Consider the following 18,927-nt stretch of genomic DNA (forward strand, 5'->3'; position numbering starts at 1 on the left):
TCTACATTTTGGAACAGATTCTGCTGAAGCACTTCCTTTTTTAGCTTTCTGAATCATCTTTTTAGGGTTTTAGAAAAAATAAAAAGGCTTCACAATAAAATTAATACTGGAGTAAAACAACTAAAATTAAGTGTAAAAGAGAGTTACCATCTATTTAATTTTACTTAATGAAAAATTTTGACATATTTACTCTATTTCTATGTTCTGCATCCTGACCCAACCTCACATGTCTCCTTTCTGATAGTAAAACACAAAAAGCTTAGTAAACTTCTCACTAAGGGATGAATGCTTACAGAAAACCAGGGATGATGGGCAGGGCTGTTTTGTACACCTTTATACCTCTGGCTCCTTCTCTGAAACCACTTCAGGGAAATGTTTTATTTCTAAAAATAATGAACAGCATCTTACATGTATTCTTTTTAAAAGAACATCTTTTAAAAACTAAGTGTTTGCTTGTATTCCGTGAGATACTGGGAAGGTCGATTACCTTTCCTGGAGAATTTTTTTTTTTTTTTAAGCTGTACATAGTGGCATAGGTCATAGGCAATGGAAAGGTGTGGGGTGACCAACCATCCCAGTTTGCTTGGTAATGAGGGGCAGGGGGTCCAGGGGCATGGGGTTCTTAAGTGCTAAAACCAGGAAACTCCAGGGCAAACCAAGACAAGCTGGTCACTTTATTCAGTGAATAAAATGTGTGTAGAATCATCACAGGGCTAGCTTACACAGATTGCGCTATCCGGATGTAGAGTTTTAAATTGCCATGCTTCATTCAAAAAGGCAGATTATAGCTGAATTTGTGTCAGGCCTATTAGAAAGCCATGGGGTAAGTTACAGGGTGTGTGGGGACTGTAAGAGAACTGGAAATATGTTAATTATTAATACCAGGGGTGCTTTTATCACACAGCTTCAAGTTGACTTGGAAGACTAAAAGAAAAATGATCAAAGCTGTAATTTTTAGTAATATTTTACTTCATAGACCAGGGAGAGAAGCCATTTTGTTAATACAGAGTGTTTGTTTTAAATTTTCTCACTGTTTCTTCAACGATGGTAGCAGAATATTGGCCTAGAGTCTTTAGCACAACAAAGCTGGATGCTTTGGCATAGATATGTCCCAACTCCATATTTTATTAGGTGTCTGAGATACTAGCATTAGCAGTGTTTTTCAAATTTAGTCAATGCACCACTTTCAACAAAAGGACCCGGATGTTTGTAAAAAAAAATATTGCCATTCCTCAGACCTATAGAATCAGAATCTCCCCAGCTAGAGCCTGAGAATCTGCATTTTAAACGAGCTCTTCGGGTGATTCTTAAGCATGCTTCCCTCTGACACCATGTCAAGTTTGCAAGACTTATTTCAAATTTTATTTGTCGTGTAACAACAAACAGTATAATTATAGAAAAAGGAATTTTCAGAGAAGAAAAAACCTTTAACCCATTCAATAATTATTTTATGATGTTCTTTCTAATTGTCTATATACGCACAATTTTTACACAATCATAGTCACAATTATAATGCCCAATTTTGCATATATACGAATTTGCATTTCCTCAATATTTTATCATGAGCTGCTTTTCATATCCTATATAGCTTCACAAATGATCACCTTCACGTTTGCCTAATACTGCTTCAGGCAGATGTACCATAATTAATTGTATGAAAGGATTAGGGCTGCAAATTTTTCCAAATGGTTTCAGTAATTTTTCCTAGTAAATTTCAATGATGAAATTTCAGAGTGAGTTCTCTTGCAGACCAGAGGGAGTGGGTATCTCTAAGCAGCCATTATTCCAGTGACATAATTGGTTTTAATGTCATTTTAGAGGTCATTTTAGAGCTGAGCACTGATTGGCTAGGGCAGGCAGGCTCATTCTAGGGGGGAATTTTGGGTCACAATCTGAAGGATGATGAATAGAGCATGGTGTCCCTTCCTGCTTTGTGACCTCCCTTGCCTTTTGCTACTCATTCTTCATATCTCAGCTTAGAGCTCTGCCAGTTTGTCTCCCAATGGCTGGCTTCCTTTTCTTTTTTAGTAACAGAACTCACTCTATAGTTTTAGCTGTGCTCCACCTCTTGAAGCAAGGTGTGGCCAAGTACCGAAGTTCTGGACTGTAAGATGTCAATGGAAGCTTCATGTTCAACTTCCAGAAAATACTCTTCAAAAGGGCGATTGTGTCCTTTGCTCCTCTGTCCTTCATACTGGCAGGAATATGGAACTGATGGCTAGAATCTGAGCAACCACCTTGGCCTCAGGCTAAGGATGGTGGAAAAAACAGAGGCGAATCTAAAGCATAATACCAGGATGGATTGATTACTTTCCTTAATACTTTTTATATGAGGGAAAAATTAATTTCTATCGGCTGTAATCCAGTATAATTTTGTATCTTCTGTAACATGCACCTTCTAACTCATCCAGAATTTCCCCTCCAGAAAGTTTTCTCTAACCTTCAAAGACTAGGTTAGTTGTTTCTGCTTTATATTTCCACAGCACCTTCATTTATATCTCCTGCTAGATTCTAAGCTCCTTGAGAGTCAGCTAAGGCCAATGCCCTAGAAACTAGGAAAATAAATATATGGTGACCAATAGAATAACAGACACAGTCCTGTATTTTCAGCCTCAGTGACTAAAGGGATTCATGGGCTAGTTGACGAGCAGCGCTTCTCATATCTGATTGCCCATCAGAATTAGCAGGGAACTTTAAGAAACATTCTGGACCTCCAGAATTCAAATATTTAAGGATGAGAGCTGAGAGTCTGCATCTTTTAAAGGCTCCCCAGGTGATTCTGAAGGCTGCCAGGCAAGGATTCACAAAGTGCCATTTGGGAATTATGAGAGAGCATCAGGATTTAATTCCCACCCACATCCCATTTTTCCTCTCTCTCTTTCTCTCTGTCTTTCTCTCTCTCCCCACCCCCCTCCACTTTAAGAGCCAGTAGTTCAATGCCTTTTAAAGCTCATGCTTAATACAATTATTAAACTCTCTTTAATTTTGAGAGTGGCTCCCAATACATAGATAAAGGGGTAGAGATTAACCAGGAGGGTTTTTATACCAATAATAAATATAAGCATAGAAATGATTTCATTTTTTCGAAGCACTTATCACCATCTGTAATTATCTTGTTTCCTTGTTTCTCTTCACCAACCTCTGCTGCTTGAAGCTCTGAGTGAATATTGTCTTTCTTGCTTTGTGCATTATTTCTAAGACCTAGCACCATACCTGCAATATATTATATGTTTAATAATATTTGTTGGAGTAATAGAAGGTAGACTTTATTGAGCACTTACTATATACCACTGTGACTGCTATTTTATGTAATAAGCAGGGGTCCAGCAGGTCAGCTTCTGAAAACCCTTGGCCTGAGAAGAGAGTCCAGAACCACTCCATTTTGAAAGTGTCTTACGTGGCAACAGGACCAAGCAGATGACTTTATGGAACTAGGAAGCTACTTGAGCACAGGGCCCCTTCTCCTGATGCCCCAGTCTTGGGCAGGACCACATCTTGCAACAGAGGGGGAGATGTCAGAGAAGACCAGGAAATAGGTAAAGATGCCAAATATAAACAAAGAAGAATATAGAGCCTACCAATTTAAGACACTAAATTCCGCTGCCCTGAGAGGAACTTTGGAGTCAGCCTTTGTGACAGTCCAGCTTTGGTTGGATGGAGCAAAAACCCCAGGATCCACCCACTCCATCAAAAACAAGTCTGGACAAGCTGGGTGCTGTTCATCAGATACCCAGGCATTTTTGACGGTTCACTTGTGAGCGCCAGCCAAAAGTAAATTGAGAACTCCAGGTCATCCATCATGCTTTGGCCACGTGTGAGGTTAATGCCTCATCTTTTAGAGGCACACAAAGGGCCGTTTGAGTAGGAAAGTCCCACCAAATCCTGCTGAAACACACAGCCCACATTCGGCTCATCTTTCTGAACAGCGTCTTGGTTTGGAAGGCACAGCTGTTGCTGAATACGGCCTGCTGTTCTCTGTGGAAGCTAGGGTAGATTAGTGTGCTTAACTCGAGAGGCAGGAAAACCCTCTGGACTGCCCCTTCCTCCAAATAGCCAAGCTGCTGAAAGCCTGATGCCGATGTTTGCCAAGGTATCCCCATCTGCTTACCAGTGGATGGGGGTTCTATTTCCATCAAATCAAGACAAGAAAAGCTTCTCCTTCATACTGGAAAGTCCCCTGGGGAATGAGCGCCCACCACTTTTGCTTCCTGGGAGGGTGATGATTAGGAGAAGTGGCCTTCACTGACTCAACCCCCAGAAGTGTGGCTGTTAAAAAAAGCGACAAAGTGTGAGAAATGGACCAATGACAAAGCTAGAATCAGGGTTATGCCTCTGACAGCTGTGGGGTTTAAATTGCTTTGCAGTGAAATAAGAAGTTGAAATAGCAGCTGCAGATTTATTCTTTGTTCCTAGGGTGGAAGGTGATGGCTGCAAATACAATGGAGACACAACTGCCATGACTTTTTCTCCTTCAGTAAATCCCAAGTTATGCCTTGGGTTCTGTGAATTAAGGTGGAAAATTAGTGGTCTGCTCCGGCCTAACCAAAATGGATACACGGATTTAGGTGCCCCTAACCTCTATAACTTTCCAAATTCACATGAATGATTTTGCCTAAAGCTGCCCTGGACTCACAGGATTCTAAGAGACCGTAAAGTTATCTGGTCTACATATGGGAACTGCATGGCCCTCCCGTGCCACTCCTCATCTTGTGTCCGTGATAGACATTGTTAGTCACAGAGCTCTTGGCTTTTTGTAGAAATTCCTTCTCACCACAGAGGTTATCCAGGTAGGGGTCAATGCTACGAAGTTTACATTCAAGATAAAAGTCATTTACCATCCCTGACCCAACCCAACTCATGCATTTTACAGATGGAAAACTGAGGACTAGAGAGGGAAAGAACCTGCCCAAAGTCACCCAGTGAATCAGTATGTTTGTAGGAAGCTAAATAAAGGGCCTGGAATTTTTAAAAATGTCAAGTGAAAAATAGGTCACTGATTATTTACTTATTGTGCTATATTTATTTGTTCTGTTTTCTAGATTGATCAAACTTTTTTCTCATTTTTTGTTTTTTTTTTCTTACATAAAAGCAGTACATCTCTATAGAAATACAAGTAAATGAAACAAAAACCCACTCAAAAACACCATCCACACATGAAACCATTGTGTTAAGCCAAGGCCTATAGATCTCTCTCTCTCCTCTCTCTGTCTCTCTCTCTCTCTCCACGTATACATAAATACAAATACAGATACCTATATATCTGTATTTTTATAAGAGAGTAACTCGTGCTTTTTTTTAGAGTTCCTGGTACAAGAAATTCTTAATAGAAACACTACTTCGGGTCATACCCTCCAAATGGACCCATATTGCACATACCATTTTGGGACCCGCTTTGTGTAAATGTTCATCAATTATATCTAAATGTGCATTTAACTTCTGTTAGACATTTAGACTGTCACCAAACTTTTTTTTGTTGCTACCCTCAGTATATCTAGGCTAACTCTTTGCTCACAAGCAGGGGCCCAGCAGTGTCTGAAGACTAAAGCGCATGTTTTTTTTTTTAAGCAACTTCACCAACACAAGATCTTACCATTTCTCTCGTTCTTTCTTTCTCCCGTCTGTGTGCTTTGTGTATGAAGACAGAGTATGGAATTCCCAAAGACACTAGACTTTCGCAGTCCCCGTGGCGTAGGGGAAGCTCAGAAAGGCTGAGCAACTTGTCCGATGCCCCCCGGGGACCAAGCTGGGGTAAGTCTGACAGCCTGCACATCAACCCCTTTGCCACGCCGCTTCCGCACGGTCACAACAAATAAATATTTGTACGTAGGTCAATTAATTGGTTGTTTTCCCCTGGCAAGACAGACCTGAGCAACTCAGAAAGAGGAAGCCATAAAAACGAGCTAAAAATGCGGTCTTAGTTCTCCTAGTCAGTCCTGACTTGACTAGTCCCAGTGGGTTTCAGCAATGTTGAGCTGGGTTTGAGGGTGTGACCTGTGCTAGTATTTTTGTTAAGGATTTCTTATGACTGGGAACTCTGAGAAGGAAGCTTGAATTATCCCATATAAAAATACAGCCATCTAAGATTGTCCATGGCATTTCCTTTTTATAGCGTTCGGTGCTAATAATAGCCCCAAACTCCTCAAATCTAACTTTCCAGCTTTTTAAAAGAACAGTACTTATGAGAGTGAATGCTTGTGACTGTGAGATTTATTCCATCTAATGCTTCCTGTGGCTCCTCTGAAGGAGAAGGCGGACGGCTCGGGAGTTTATGGCTACCACAGTCTCTGTGCTGCCCAGGGACCTGACGAGGGACTCCTGGCAGCTGAGTGAGAGCCAGAGAGAGACAGACTCCTGAGGAAGCAAGGCAGGCGTGTGAGGCTGGAGGAGGAGAGAGGCCACGGGAATTTTTACAGAGAAATTGGGACTAAGACGGTCTGTCCTAGGTTTCAGGGGGCTGAGTGGAAAAAAATGGCTCCTTTCTCGATATCCTCTGGGCAGCCCTGCTCCTGCCAGGCCTTCATGCCATGTCTGACAGGGGACCTGAGCGTGGGGAGGGGCGGAGGGCAGGGGGGACTGCCACCTCTCAGAGTATGAAAAGTCCTGGCAAAATGGAAGTGATTTTATAAATGAGTATATGCCCTGAAGGTTTCCTGCCCTTGCCTACTTCCCGTGATCTTCCTCAGCATGTCTCCCCACAGAGGCCCTCTGCCTGAGGCGGCGCCTGTGGAAAAACTCACAATACGTCAAGGCTTTTTCAGTTTTTAAATGATTCTTTTGGAGGTATAATTTACACATAATAATATGCATCCCTTTAAATTTTGACGAATGTGTGCACCCACACAACCACCACCACAATCAAGACTTAGAACACTTCCATCACCTCAGGAAATTTTTACCTGCCCCTTCCAGCCAATCCCCTCCCCCATCTATACCCCAAGCCACCACTGATCTACTTTCTGTCACCACAGCTTAGTTTTGCCTTTTCCAGAATTCCATATAAACTGAATCACAAAGTATGTAGTGTTTTGTTCCTGATTTTTTTTACTCGGCATAACGTTTTTGAGATTCATCTATATTCTGGCATATATTAATTGTTTTTTTTTACTGCTGAGTAATATATTATTGAATGTATGTGCCATAAGCTGTCTAGCCATTTGCATTGGCCGGTTCGGGGTTATTATGAATGAAGCTGCTGTGCACATTCTTGGAAAGGTCTTTTTGTGGGCACGTGCATTCATTTCTCTTGGACAAATACCTAAAAGTGGAATTGTTGAGTTCTAGAATAAGCGTATGTTTAACTTAATAAGAAACTGCTGAACTGTTTGCCAAAACGTAATGGCTGAAAGTTCCAGTTGTTTCACATTCTCGCCAGTACCTGATATTGTTGGTCATCTTATGTTTAGTTATTCTCAGTGGCAGAAAGTGATAACTCATAGTGGTTTTAATTTGCATTTCCCTGATAACTAATCATGCTGAACATCTTTTCATGTGCTTTTTTTTTTTTTTTTGCCATTTCTAGGTCATCCGAAGGATCTGTTCAAATCGTTTTCTTATTGAATTTTCAGCGTCCATTATATATTCTGGTTAAAAGTCCTTAATATGATATTTGCATTGCAAATATTTCTGTCCAGACTGTGGCTTGCCGTTTCAGTTTCTTCGTAGTGTCTTGTAAAGTGTAGAAGTATTTTTCATAGAGTCTAATTTATCAGTTTTTTCCTCTTATGGTTTATGCTTTTATGTCTGTGAAATCCTTGCCTACCTCAGGGTTGTGAATATTTTCTCCTATGATTTCTTCTAGAAGTTTGTAGTTTTAGCGTATAGTTTAGCTCTATGATTTATTTCAAGGTAATTTTTTTGTGTGTATATGATATAAAGTAAAGTTCAAAAATTATCTTTTTCATATGGATATCTGGTTGTTCCAGTACCATTTATTGAAAAGATCATCCTTTTTCCATTGAATCACCTTAGCGCTTCTGTCAAAAATCTGCTGAACATAAATGTGGGTTTACTTCCAGTTCTCCTGCTCACTAGCTTCATGACCTTGTACGAAGGCTTAGCCAGTCCGAGGTTCCATTTCTTTATTTGTAAAATGGGACGGTAGTACCTACTTATAGGGTACTTTTCTCCTTCGAGAAGAAATATGTATAAAAGATTTGCCACTGTGCTTGGCACAGTAGGTCTTCCATACTTATTATTATTCCTAATCTGAATATTAACATTAATTATATTTACGAAACTACTTTCCATTTACAAAGCACTTTTGACTATATTATTTAGCATGATTTTGTCCTATTCCATCTCGGGCTTTAAGACCCCTGACAGAAAGAACTGTGAGACAGCCATCCTGACACTCAGTCTGTATTTAGGAGACATTGTAGGGGGAACCGTAATTTCCTGAAGGGCAGAGGCTGTGTTTCGCTCCTCTCTGCATTCTCTCCCAGGACCTAGGTAGCTGCCCAGCCAAACACACATGAGGCGTTCGACGGTAATGGGGTTACATACAGAACAAGAATTTATCTAAGTTCTTCTTGAAATTAGTCACGTTTCCTGTCTTTTATCTCTCTTTGCTTCCACAGAGATCTCATGGGATCTATACCAGCTTCAATGATGAGTCTGTGAGTCCCACATCCCACCCTCTGTGTGGCTTGCTTCCCACCCTCCCTTGTTTCTAACTCCCTCACACTCAATATGTTTAAAACCACATTCCTGGGTGATATCTAAATCAGAGCTTTTTTGGTTGTAAGAAGCAGAAACTCACTAAATTAGCTCCTGTAGAAAATAGTGTTTCTTGAAAGGCTGCAGGGGACTCACATAAATGAAGGGTGGGAGCACGGGGGACTTGCACAGAGCTTACTTGACTTGAATGATCCAAGAGAACCTCATGGAATAACAGAATTTGAAATGAAGTCTGGCCATATTTGAAAAGGTGAACATGGTGTGAAAGATCTTTTCCAGTGGATGGGACAACTTGGATAAAAGAAAGAAGATAGGAAGTTGCTAGTCGTTCTCAAATACTGCTTGGTACTATGGTTATTTGGGATGCCAGCTCATATTTCTAACTAGATTCTGAATATGAACCTAATTTTATATTTCTGCAGATTGCTTTAGAGTAAAATAATAGTAAGGATCATCATCACCATCCATCATCATCATCATCATCATCATCATCATCATTGTATCATTATCACCACCAGCACCAGCACCAGCACAACTGTTTATTCAACACTTATGATATGCCAGGTACAGTGCTAAATTTTTTTCCATATCTTTTTCTTAATCCTCAGATCACCCGTGAACTTTTATAGATGAGGAATTTGAAGCTCAGGGAGGCATGTTCTTTAACTTGACCAAAGTGATTACTTTAAAAGGCACTGTAGAGGGGAGGTTGGAATCCAACACATATCTGCATCTTCCCAAAGTTCCTTCACCTTGAACCCTAAGGTTTCTTGAGAACATGGTCTTAGCCGTCGGCTTACTTGTTGAATAAAAAAGGTTCATGTGCTTGGTATTGGAAATATCCCCACAGTCATCTAAAACTACTAACCCATCAGTGCAGCCTAGAGCTATGGATCTTAAGTGATGGCTTCATCCATCAAAAAGGTTTTCGGTTCTTGGGGAAAAAAAAAAATTATTTCTTCTAACAAGCCCTTCTTCATCTGGGATCTTAATTCTTAAAACTTGCAAGCATGCTGACACTGGGAAGAAGTTGTGGCTTAGAAGTTTGCACTGCTAATCTTTGGGCAAACTTCTCCTTTTAAAGTTGTTTCCTTGGCTTTACTTTTTACTTAGAGATCTTTGATTACAGAGAACTCATGGGAGGGGCGTTGCAATTGATCCTAATCAATAAGCTTCAAAAGGCAGGGAGGAAATGATGCACTTAAGTGGTCCCTGGTGACTCTTCCGGAGCCAAATGCACTTTCAAAATATCTACAGCAGTGGCTTTTTGAAACCCAAGGCTCAGTTCAGAGAAGACTACCTTGTGTATATGTTGTACTCTCTTTGAGATGGAATCTTTGAGTCGTCAAAGAAAACCCTCTCATCTCCGGCCTCTGAAATATGCTCTCCATGTACACTGAAATTATTCATGGTCTGTGTAAGGAGAAGTGAGACTATGGAGGAGGCGCTTGACCCAGGAAGGAGTCTGAGTCATTCCAGTGTGGTGTACTGGGTGGGCCTGACTCGTTGTTGGTGTTAGTTCACAACTCTTCTTCTCACAGCATCTACTCCCACTTCCTGCTCCAGTAATTTGTCGATAGTCTCAGAAATATAGCTCTGAGATGGTTGCTAACAGCAATCGTTCACATCTGCGTAACTTTGTAATTTGCAAGGCATTTTGAATCATTTATCGATCCATCCACTTATTCATAAATACATAAGTAAATACATACCTAGCAATAATAGTAATATCATGGGCCCACCGTGGGACAAGCATCATGTCAGACATAGAGTCTATAGTGATAATCAAAAGAGTTATATGGACATGGTCATTGCCATCATGCAGTTGGTAACCTAGGGCAGTGTTTTGATGATGATGTTTTTAAATACAGTTCAGTGAAATTCAGTCGAATTGTGTTTTAAAAGGCATTTCTTGCTGAAGATTATGCTGAAAAACATGGAAACACAGTGGCTTAGTGGAGGTTCTTGTAAAAGTTTCCTCAAACTATCCTTCTCATGGAGGATATCCTAGAGCTCATGGAGTCTGGTGCAGGAGACAGAAAATATTAATACCATTCCCGCTTGTAATAGTATTCTTCAGGCATTGTACCCTGCAGAGGTAGCAAAGATGATCAAGCACATCAGTCCTTGCCTTCGATCCTTTTGGGGCTCCCCATTACCCTCAGGATGCAGGCTCAACACTTCAGCCTCATACAGAAGCCACTTGATCTGATCTCTGTCTATCTCTGTATTTCCCTTCCCTGCTGTTCATACCACTTCCTCCCTCCTCCTCAGATGCCCTCCTCACCTCACATCAATTTCAAGTAGATTGCAGATCTAAATACAAAAGGTAAACAGTAAGGCTTTTCGAGGAAATCACATGAGGACATTTTTCTGATTTGGGGGTAGGGCATAACTTCTTCAATATGACTCAAAAAACTAACCATAAAAATTTGATAAATTTGACTATATCAATATTAAGAATTTCTTTTCATCAAAACTGAGTGAAAAGGCACCTCATAAAGAGGAAGAAGATATCTGCATACACGGGTCTGACCAAGGGCCTATAGCCAGGATGTCTGAGGAATGCCTGCAAACCAATGAGAAAAAGACTACTCGGTAAGAAATGGGAAATAGACTTGAACAGACTCTTCAGAAAACAGGGTATCCAGTGGCCAATAATCATATGAAATAGTTTTTCAACCTCATTAATCATTAGAGAAGTGAAAATTGAAGTGCAATTTGACATGGGCACGCCTACCAGATGGCCAAAATTTCAAAAGGGGAAACTACCAAGTGTTACCAAGAATCTGAAGAAACCAGAACTCTCTTAGAAAGGCCGTGGGGGTGGAGATTGGTAGAATCACTTTTGTTAAAATATTTAGCAATATCTGCTAACGCGGATCATATACTATCACCCAGCATTCTAACCCAGCAATGTCACTCCTAGGTTTATACTCCATAGAAATGCAGATATATTTTAACCAAAAGAATGTTCACAGCAGCATCATTTATAATAGACTCAGTCTGGAAACTACCGAAATATCTATAAATAGCAGAAGAGATAAATAACTCATGGTACATGCCACTCGTAGAATACAGAATAAGCAATCTATAACTACATAAACAATGTAGTGGAATCTCCCAAACATAACGTTAAGCAAAAGAAGCCAGGACATCCCAACTCAGCCCCTATCCCCTACAAATCACATACTGTGTGGTTCCATTTATATAACGTTCAAAAAGAAGCAAAATTAATCTATACTATTAGAAGTCAGGCTAATAGTTACCCTGGTTGGGAGGGGGATTTGTGACCAGAAGGGGGCAAAAGAGGGCTTCTGGAGTGTTGGTCATATCCTCAATCTCATCTGGGTATCAATCATATGGGTGTGTTCAGGTTGTGAAAATGATTGAGCTGTATACTTATGATATGTGCACTCAATACGTATATGTGCGTTAAACTTAAATACAGAGCTGAACATATAAGTAATGCTGCAGTGGATGTCCTTGTAGCTATATTTTTGGAGGCATCCCTCTTTGTTTTTCTTTTGACTAAATTCCTAGAAGTAGAATTGCTGAGACAGAGTTTGAACACTTTCATGGCTTTCAAAACGTCTTGCCAGCTCGTCGGGGATGGCTCTTATTTATCTTTGTCTCCCTGTGCCTAGCACCACGCCACTGCCTAATAGATGTTTGGTGAAGAACGAATGAGTGAATAAATGAAGGCCTTCTTTCAGTTCCTTGAATGAATCAGATCCTTTTAAGCCTAAGTTCCTGTTTGTTCTGCCTGGAACTCCCTTCCTCTCCCCTGTTCTTCGTACCACTGAGTCTCAGTTTAAAAGACACTCAGCTAAGAGCCCTTCCCCACCATGCTGTCAAAAATAGTCCTTTCTTATTCTCTTTATTTGCTCCTCTTATTTACAAATCCCAACGTGTAATTACTATATTTTATTTGTGTGGTTGCTTGCTTATTGGCATCCTCCCACTGGACTCTTAAGTACCCCAAAGATAGGAATGATATGTGTCTTTTCCGCTATTATAATCCCAGCATCTAGCACAGTGCCTCGTATGGAGAAAGCTTTTGTATTAGTGAGATAATTTCAGCCACAAGGAACAGACTGTGGCTGACTCAGACGAGCTTAAGCAAAAAAGAAAAACTTTGGCTTACGTAATTGTTCAAGGGGTAGGTTCACTTTGGACATGGCTGGATCCACAGGTTCAAATAATATTATTAGGCCCCTCTCTCTGTTTCTTTCTCTTGCCACTATTTGACTTCATTTTCAGACAGATTCTTTCCTGAAATGGTACCAAAAGAATAACTCACAACCCCAAATTACCATGGTTCACCATCTCAGAAAAAAGGAAACAACTCTTTGATGGGGCTGTGAGAGTCTTAGGAAGGATGCTCATTCGTCCAGCTTAGGGCCACATGCCCATCACCGAGTCAAGCACAGTGGTTGTAGGATGGTGTTCCACACCCAGGGTCTTGATTCCCTGACTACCTCCGAAGGAGCAGATAGATGGGAGAGGAGGTTCCACCCAACTCAAACCACAAGTACAAATGTAAACAGGTGCAAGGCCACCCGTAGTTGACATATTTGCCTAGTTCCTAGTCCAACTTACCACTCAGCCAGCTGCAGAAACTCAGCTCTCTCACTGGGTATACACAGCCATTAACCTAAAACCAGGAAACTGAGGCCTACAAGTCACTGAGCTGTTTTCTAGCCAAGTGGGGCCAGCTGAAATTAAATGTTTTCTTGAACCAAGATTGGCATTTTCAATCAGGTGGTATATTGGCATTCCATGAATGCCCTTGCCCTTGGCACTTTATGTGGTTTAGTTGGAGGTCTGCCTTTTGTAACAAACACAGGGGTGGAGTTCATATATAATGTTTTCCTTCTTCATAGTCCTTATCTTAAAGTAGATTTTTAATATAGTTTTCTTGATCTGTTTAAAGACATCTCCCCCCCACCCCGCCCCCCCCACACCTTCAGGTTTATTGACCTTCTGCTTCAATCAGATCAACCAAAGTTGACTGAGCTTAGTGACCAACAGGAACCTTCTCATTGATGTGCTGTGGTACATCAGATGCATAAATCACTGAAAGCCTTAGTATTCACTGCCTTGCAGACTCATCACTTTAGATTTCCAATTTGGCTCCGATTTCCAGGGTTTGTCCATGACCTTGAGGTAGTCAATTTCATCTTTTTGGACCTTGGTAGCTTTGACTATACAATGAAATAATTACCTTGTCTAATGAATAAGATGGTTTCTGAAGCACCCCTCAGATCTCCGATCCTGGAAGTTTCTTCCCCCACCCTCTTAGCAATCGGGTGATGAGAAAGTTACCATTAAGCGTGGGGCGGCTGCAGGACCAATCACATGATTTGTGGGTCTCCATACAAAATGAGAATGTGGGTCCCCTTGTTAAAAAATCGTTAAGAATTTCCAGATAGCAAAAGCAGAGAATTAAGCCAAGTGCGGGGCCTTTCTGAGAGTGGGGTCCTATGCAACTGCCTGGGTCGCACTCCTGTGAAGCCATCTCTGGGTACCTGAACTAATCAGATGGGATTACCCAGCTATTCTCATGTCCCTCCTCAAAATTCTGTATTATGTCCTCCACATCTTTTTCAGGGATAACAAAACCGAATGCCTATAAAATAAGTGAGCAATGCAGACTGTGGGTGGTTGGTGACTGTGACGGAATGGAGAACAAATGTTTTACCTAAAAGGAGCAGCTGATACTGATCTCCAGCCAGTTGTCAACATGGGGGAAGTTGGGCTTACTGTTGCCCAAACTTCTAATTTTTCAAGAGAAGCCAAGGTACGGGTTATTTTTTTTAAACAATAAATCTCCTGATTTTTAAAATGTTGGTAAATGTTGAAAAAATTATCCAAAATTTGGAAATGAGGCAAAAAGATGACTGCAGTCCCTTTCAATGGCATCCAAGAGCAGTAGTTCTCAGAATGTGCTCCCTAATCAACAGCATTAGCATCACCTGAGAACAAAGCATCAGCATATATAAAAGCATATATATGCATATATACGTATATGTATGCATATGTACCTATATATGCATGCATATATACATAAATATATATAACTGAAATGAATGAAAATGATCCAAGGGACAAGAAGGAGGAATTAGGATTATTTTGTTATTATAAAGTGCTCCCACTACCCGTGACATGGTATAGTGTTCTTTGAAAGTGGATTAGCTATAAATGTATATTGCAAACTCTAGGGCAACCACTAAAAAGAGTTTAAAAATAGTGTAAATGATATGATAAGAAAAGGGAGAAAATGGAATTATATAAAATGTTCAAACAAAACCACAAAAGGCAGAAAAAGAGTGGAAGACAAAAATAGGAACAATGAACAAGGGCAACAAATAGGAAATAGTAACAAATATGATACTAATCCAGCTATATCAATAATCACTTTAACTGTCAATCATCTAAATATACCAATTAAAAAAGAGATTGTTATAGTGAATCAAAAACAAGACCCAATTATATTTTGTGTCCAAGAAACCCACTTTAAATATAAAGACATATGGATTAAAAGTCAATGATTGGAGAAAAATACACTATTCAAAAGAAAGCAGGAGCAGCTATATTAATTCCAGGCAGAGCAGACATCAAACCAAGAAAAGTGCTAAAGAAGGACATTACATAATGACATTACAATTTTCCAAAAAGACCTAACAAGCCTTAATGTGTCGGCATCTAACAACAGAGCATCAAACTATGTGAGGCAAAAACTGTTGAATCTCAGAGAGCAAAAGATGAATTCACTATCATAGTTGGAGACTTCAGCACTCCTCTATCACAAACGGACAGATCCAGTAGGCAGAAAATCAGGAAGGATATAGTTGAACTCAACAACATTATCAATCAATTATATATAATTGGCATGTATAGACTACTTCATCAACATCGACAGAATATACATTCTCCTAAAGATTACATGGAACATTCATCACTATAGACCACATTCAGAGCCATAAGATACACTTTAACAAATTTAAAAGAATAGAAATCATACAATATAGGCTCTCAGACCACAGTGGAATTAAAATGGAAATCAATAACAAAAGATAATTGAAAATTTTCAGAATACATGAAGATTAAATAATATACTTGTAAATAACACATGAGACAAAGAGAAATCTCAAGAGAAATTAAAAAATATTTTGAACTAATTTAAAACAAAAACTCATATCAAATATGCGAAATTGAATAAAAGCAGTGCTTTGAGGGAAATTTATAGCATTGAATGCATATATTAGAAAAGAAGAAAGATGTAAAATCAATAATCTAAGATTCTACCTTAGGAAACTAGAAAAAGAAGAGCAAATTAAATACAAAGTAGGTAGAAGAAAATAAATAATAAAAAATTAGAGCAGATATCAATAAAATTTAAGATAAGAAATTAATAGAGAAAATCAGTTAAAGCAAAAGCTGGTTCTTGAAAAGCTTGATAAAATCGATAAGCCTCTAGCTAGGCTACAAGGAGAAGAGAAAAAACACAAATTACTGTATCAGAAATGAAAAAGAGAACATTACTACAGTTCCCATGGATGTTAAAAGGATAATAACAGAATACTATGAAAGCTCAATCCCTACAAATTTGATAATCTAGATGAAATGGACCAGTTCTTTGAAAGACCCTATTTGCCAAAGTGATACAAGAAGAAATAGACAAGCTGAATAGGCCTAAATCCATTAAAGAAATTGAATCAATGAACAATAACCTTCCACAACAGAAAGCACCAGGCCCAAAAGGGTTCACTGGCAAATTATACCAAATATTTAAGGAAGAAATTATACTAATTCTCTACCATCTGTTCCAGAGGACAGAGGCTGAAGGAATATTTCTTCCTAACTCATTATATGAAGCCAGCATTACCCTAATACCAAAACCAGGCAAAGACATTACAAGAAAACTAAAGACCATAATCTCTCATCAATATAGATGCAATGTAGATGCAAAAATTCTCAACAAAATATTAGCAAATAGAATCCAACAATGTTTAAAAAGAATTATATGCCATGACCAAGTGGGATTTGACCCAGGATGCAAGACTGGTTCAACATTCAAAAATCAATTAATGTAATCTGCTAAATAAAGAAGATAAAAAAGAAAAATCATATGATCATATAAATACAAGCAGAAAGAACATTTGACAAAGTCCAACATCCATTCATGATAAAAACTCTCATTAAACTAGGAATATAGCAAGGCTACAGAGTATAAGGTTGATATACAAAAGTCAGTCACTTTCCTACATACCAGCAATGGACAAGTAGAATTTGAAATTAAAACACAATACCATTTACATTAGCACTCCCCCCAAAAATGAAATCCTTAGGTATAAATTTAACAAAATGTGTACTAAATTTATTTGAGGAAAATAACAAACTGATGAATGAAATCAAAGATATTAAATGTAGAGATATTCCATGTTCATAAAATAAATGTAGAGATATTCCATGTTCATAAAATATCTATTGTCAAAATGTCAGTTATTCTCAACTTGTTCTGTAGATTCAATACAATTCCAAACAAAATCCCAGAAGTTATGTTGTGGATATCAACAAAGTCATTCTAAAGTTTGCAAAGGCAAAGACCCAGCATAACCAACACAATATTGAAGAACAAAGTTGGAAGACTGACACTACCTGACTTCAAGACTTACTCCAAAGCTACAGTAATTAAGATATAGTGGTACTGGCAAAAGAATGGACGAATAGGTCAATGGAACAGAATAGAGTCCCCAGAGATATACCGATATACCCACATACATATACTTGACTCATCTTCGACAAAGGAGCAAGGCAATACAATGGAGAGATTGTCTTTTCCAAAATGGTGGACTGGACATCCACATATAAAAGAGAGAGAGAGAGAGAGAGAGAGAGAGAGAGAGAGATTCTAGATAAAAAAAACTTTGCTCTCTTCACAAAATTTAACTCAAAATGGATTACAGACCTAAATGTAAAGTGCAAAACTCTAAAACTCCTTGAAGATAATATAGAAAACCTAGATGACCTTGGGTATGCAATAACTTTTCAGATACAGCACCAGAGGCACGATCCATGAAAGAAATAATTGGTAAGCAGGACTTTTTAAAATTAAAAACTTCTTCTCTGTGAAAGACAATGTTAAGAGAATGAAAAGATAAGCCACAGACTGGGAGACAATATTTGCAAAAGACACATTTGATAAAGGACTGTTACCCAAAATCTCCAAAGAACTCTTACGATTCAACAATAAGAAAACAAACAACCTGATTTAAAAATGGGCCAAAACACCTGAACAGCCACCCCACCAAAGAAGAAATACAGATGGCAAATAAGCACATGAAGGGATTTCAACATATTTCATTAGAAAATTGCAAATTAAAACGAAGTACCACTACACAGCTGTTAGAATAACTGAAATCCAAAACACTGACACCACCAAATGCTGGCCACAATGTAGAGGAACGAGAACCCTTAATTATCGCTGGTGGGAATATAAAATGGGAGAGCCATTTTGGAAGATGGTTTGGCGGTTTTCTATAAAACTAAACATACTCTTAACATATAATTGCGCTCTTTAATATTTACTCACATGAACTGAAAACTATGTCCACACAACAACCTGCACGCGATGTATATATAGCAGCTTTATTCATAATTGCCAAAGCTGGGAAGCAACCAAGATCCCCTGCAGATAAATAAACGGTGGCACATCAAAACAATGGGATATTTTTTGGTGATAAAAAGAAATGATCAAGCCACGAAAAGACAGAGAGAAACCTTAAAGGAATAGGGCTAAGTAAAATAAGCTAGTCTGAAAAGACTGCATGTCGTATGATTCTAATTATTTGACACTCAGGAAAAGGCAAAACTATGGAAATAGTAAAAAGATCAGCAGGTAGCAGGGATTTGGAGGAGGGATGGACAGGCAGAGCACAGAGGATTTGGGGGGTAGCTAGTAGCTGGGGTAATGATCACAGGGCCAACATTTTTCTCACGGTAAAGGCTAATCAAAACAGTTTTCCCATAAGCAACTTGTGCTGAGCCAGAATGAAATAACTATTATTAATAATTTAATTAATGATTTAATTCAACATATATTGTGCCTTCCAAATGCTGGGAGGATGAGACAAAGAAAAGGCTGAGCCCCTGTTCACCAGGGGCTAAGAATTTATAGCAGAGGCAGGGTAAGAGAAAGGCAATTGTGCTGTAACATGATCATTATCTCTGATAATAACGAAAGAA

The 18,927-nt window shown here is 39.1% G+C and overlaps 1 long non-coding RNA gene across 1 annotated transcript in view; it reads right to left on the bottom strand.

Moving 5' to 3' along the window:
• Positions 1-18,927, bottom strand: part of LOC107521902 — a 41,259-nt gene that overhangs the window by 18,497 nt on the left and 3,835 nt on the right. Inside the window, exon 2 of the long non-coding RNA XR_004951835.1 lies at positions 12,824-12,951. This is a non-coding gene — a long non-coding RNA (uncharacterized LOC107521902). The remainder of the gene's footprint in view (positions 1-12,823; positions 12,952-18,927) is intronic.

The sequence above is a fragment of the Rousettus aegyptiacus genome, unplaced genomic scaffold (genome assembly GCF_014176215.1).
Source record: "Rousettus aegyptiacus isolate mRouAeg1 unplaced genomic scaffold, mRouAeg1.p scaffold_m13_p_7, whole genome shotgun sequence".
Lineage (NCBI taxonomy): Eukaryota > Metazoa > Chordata > Mammalia > Chiroptera > Pteropodidae > Rousettus > Rousettus aegyptiacus.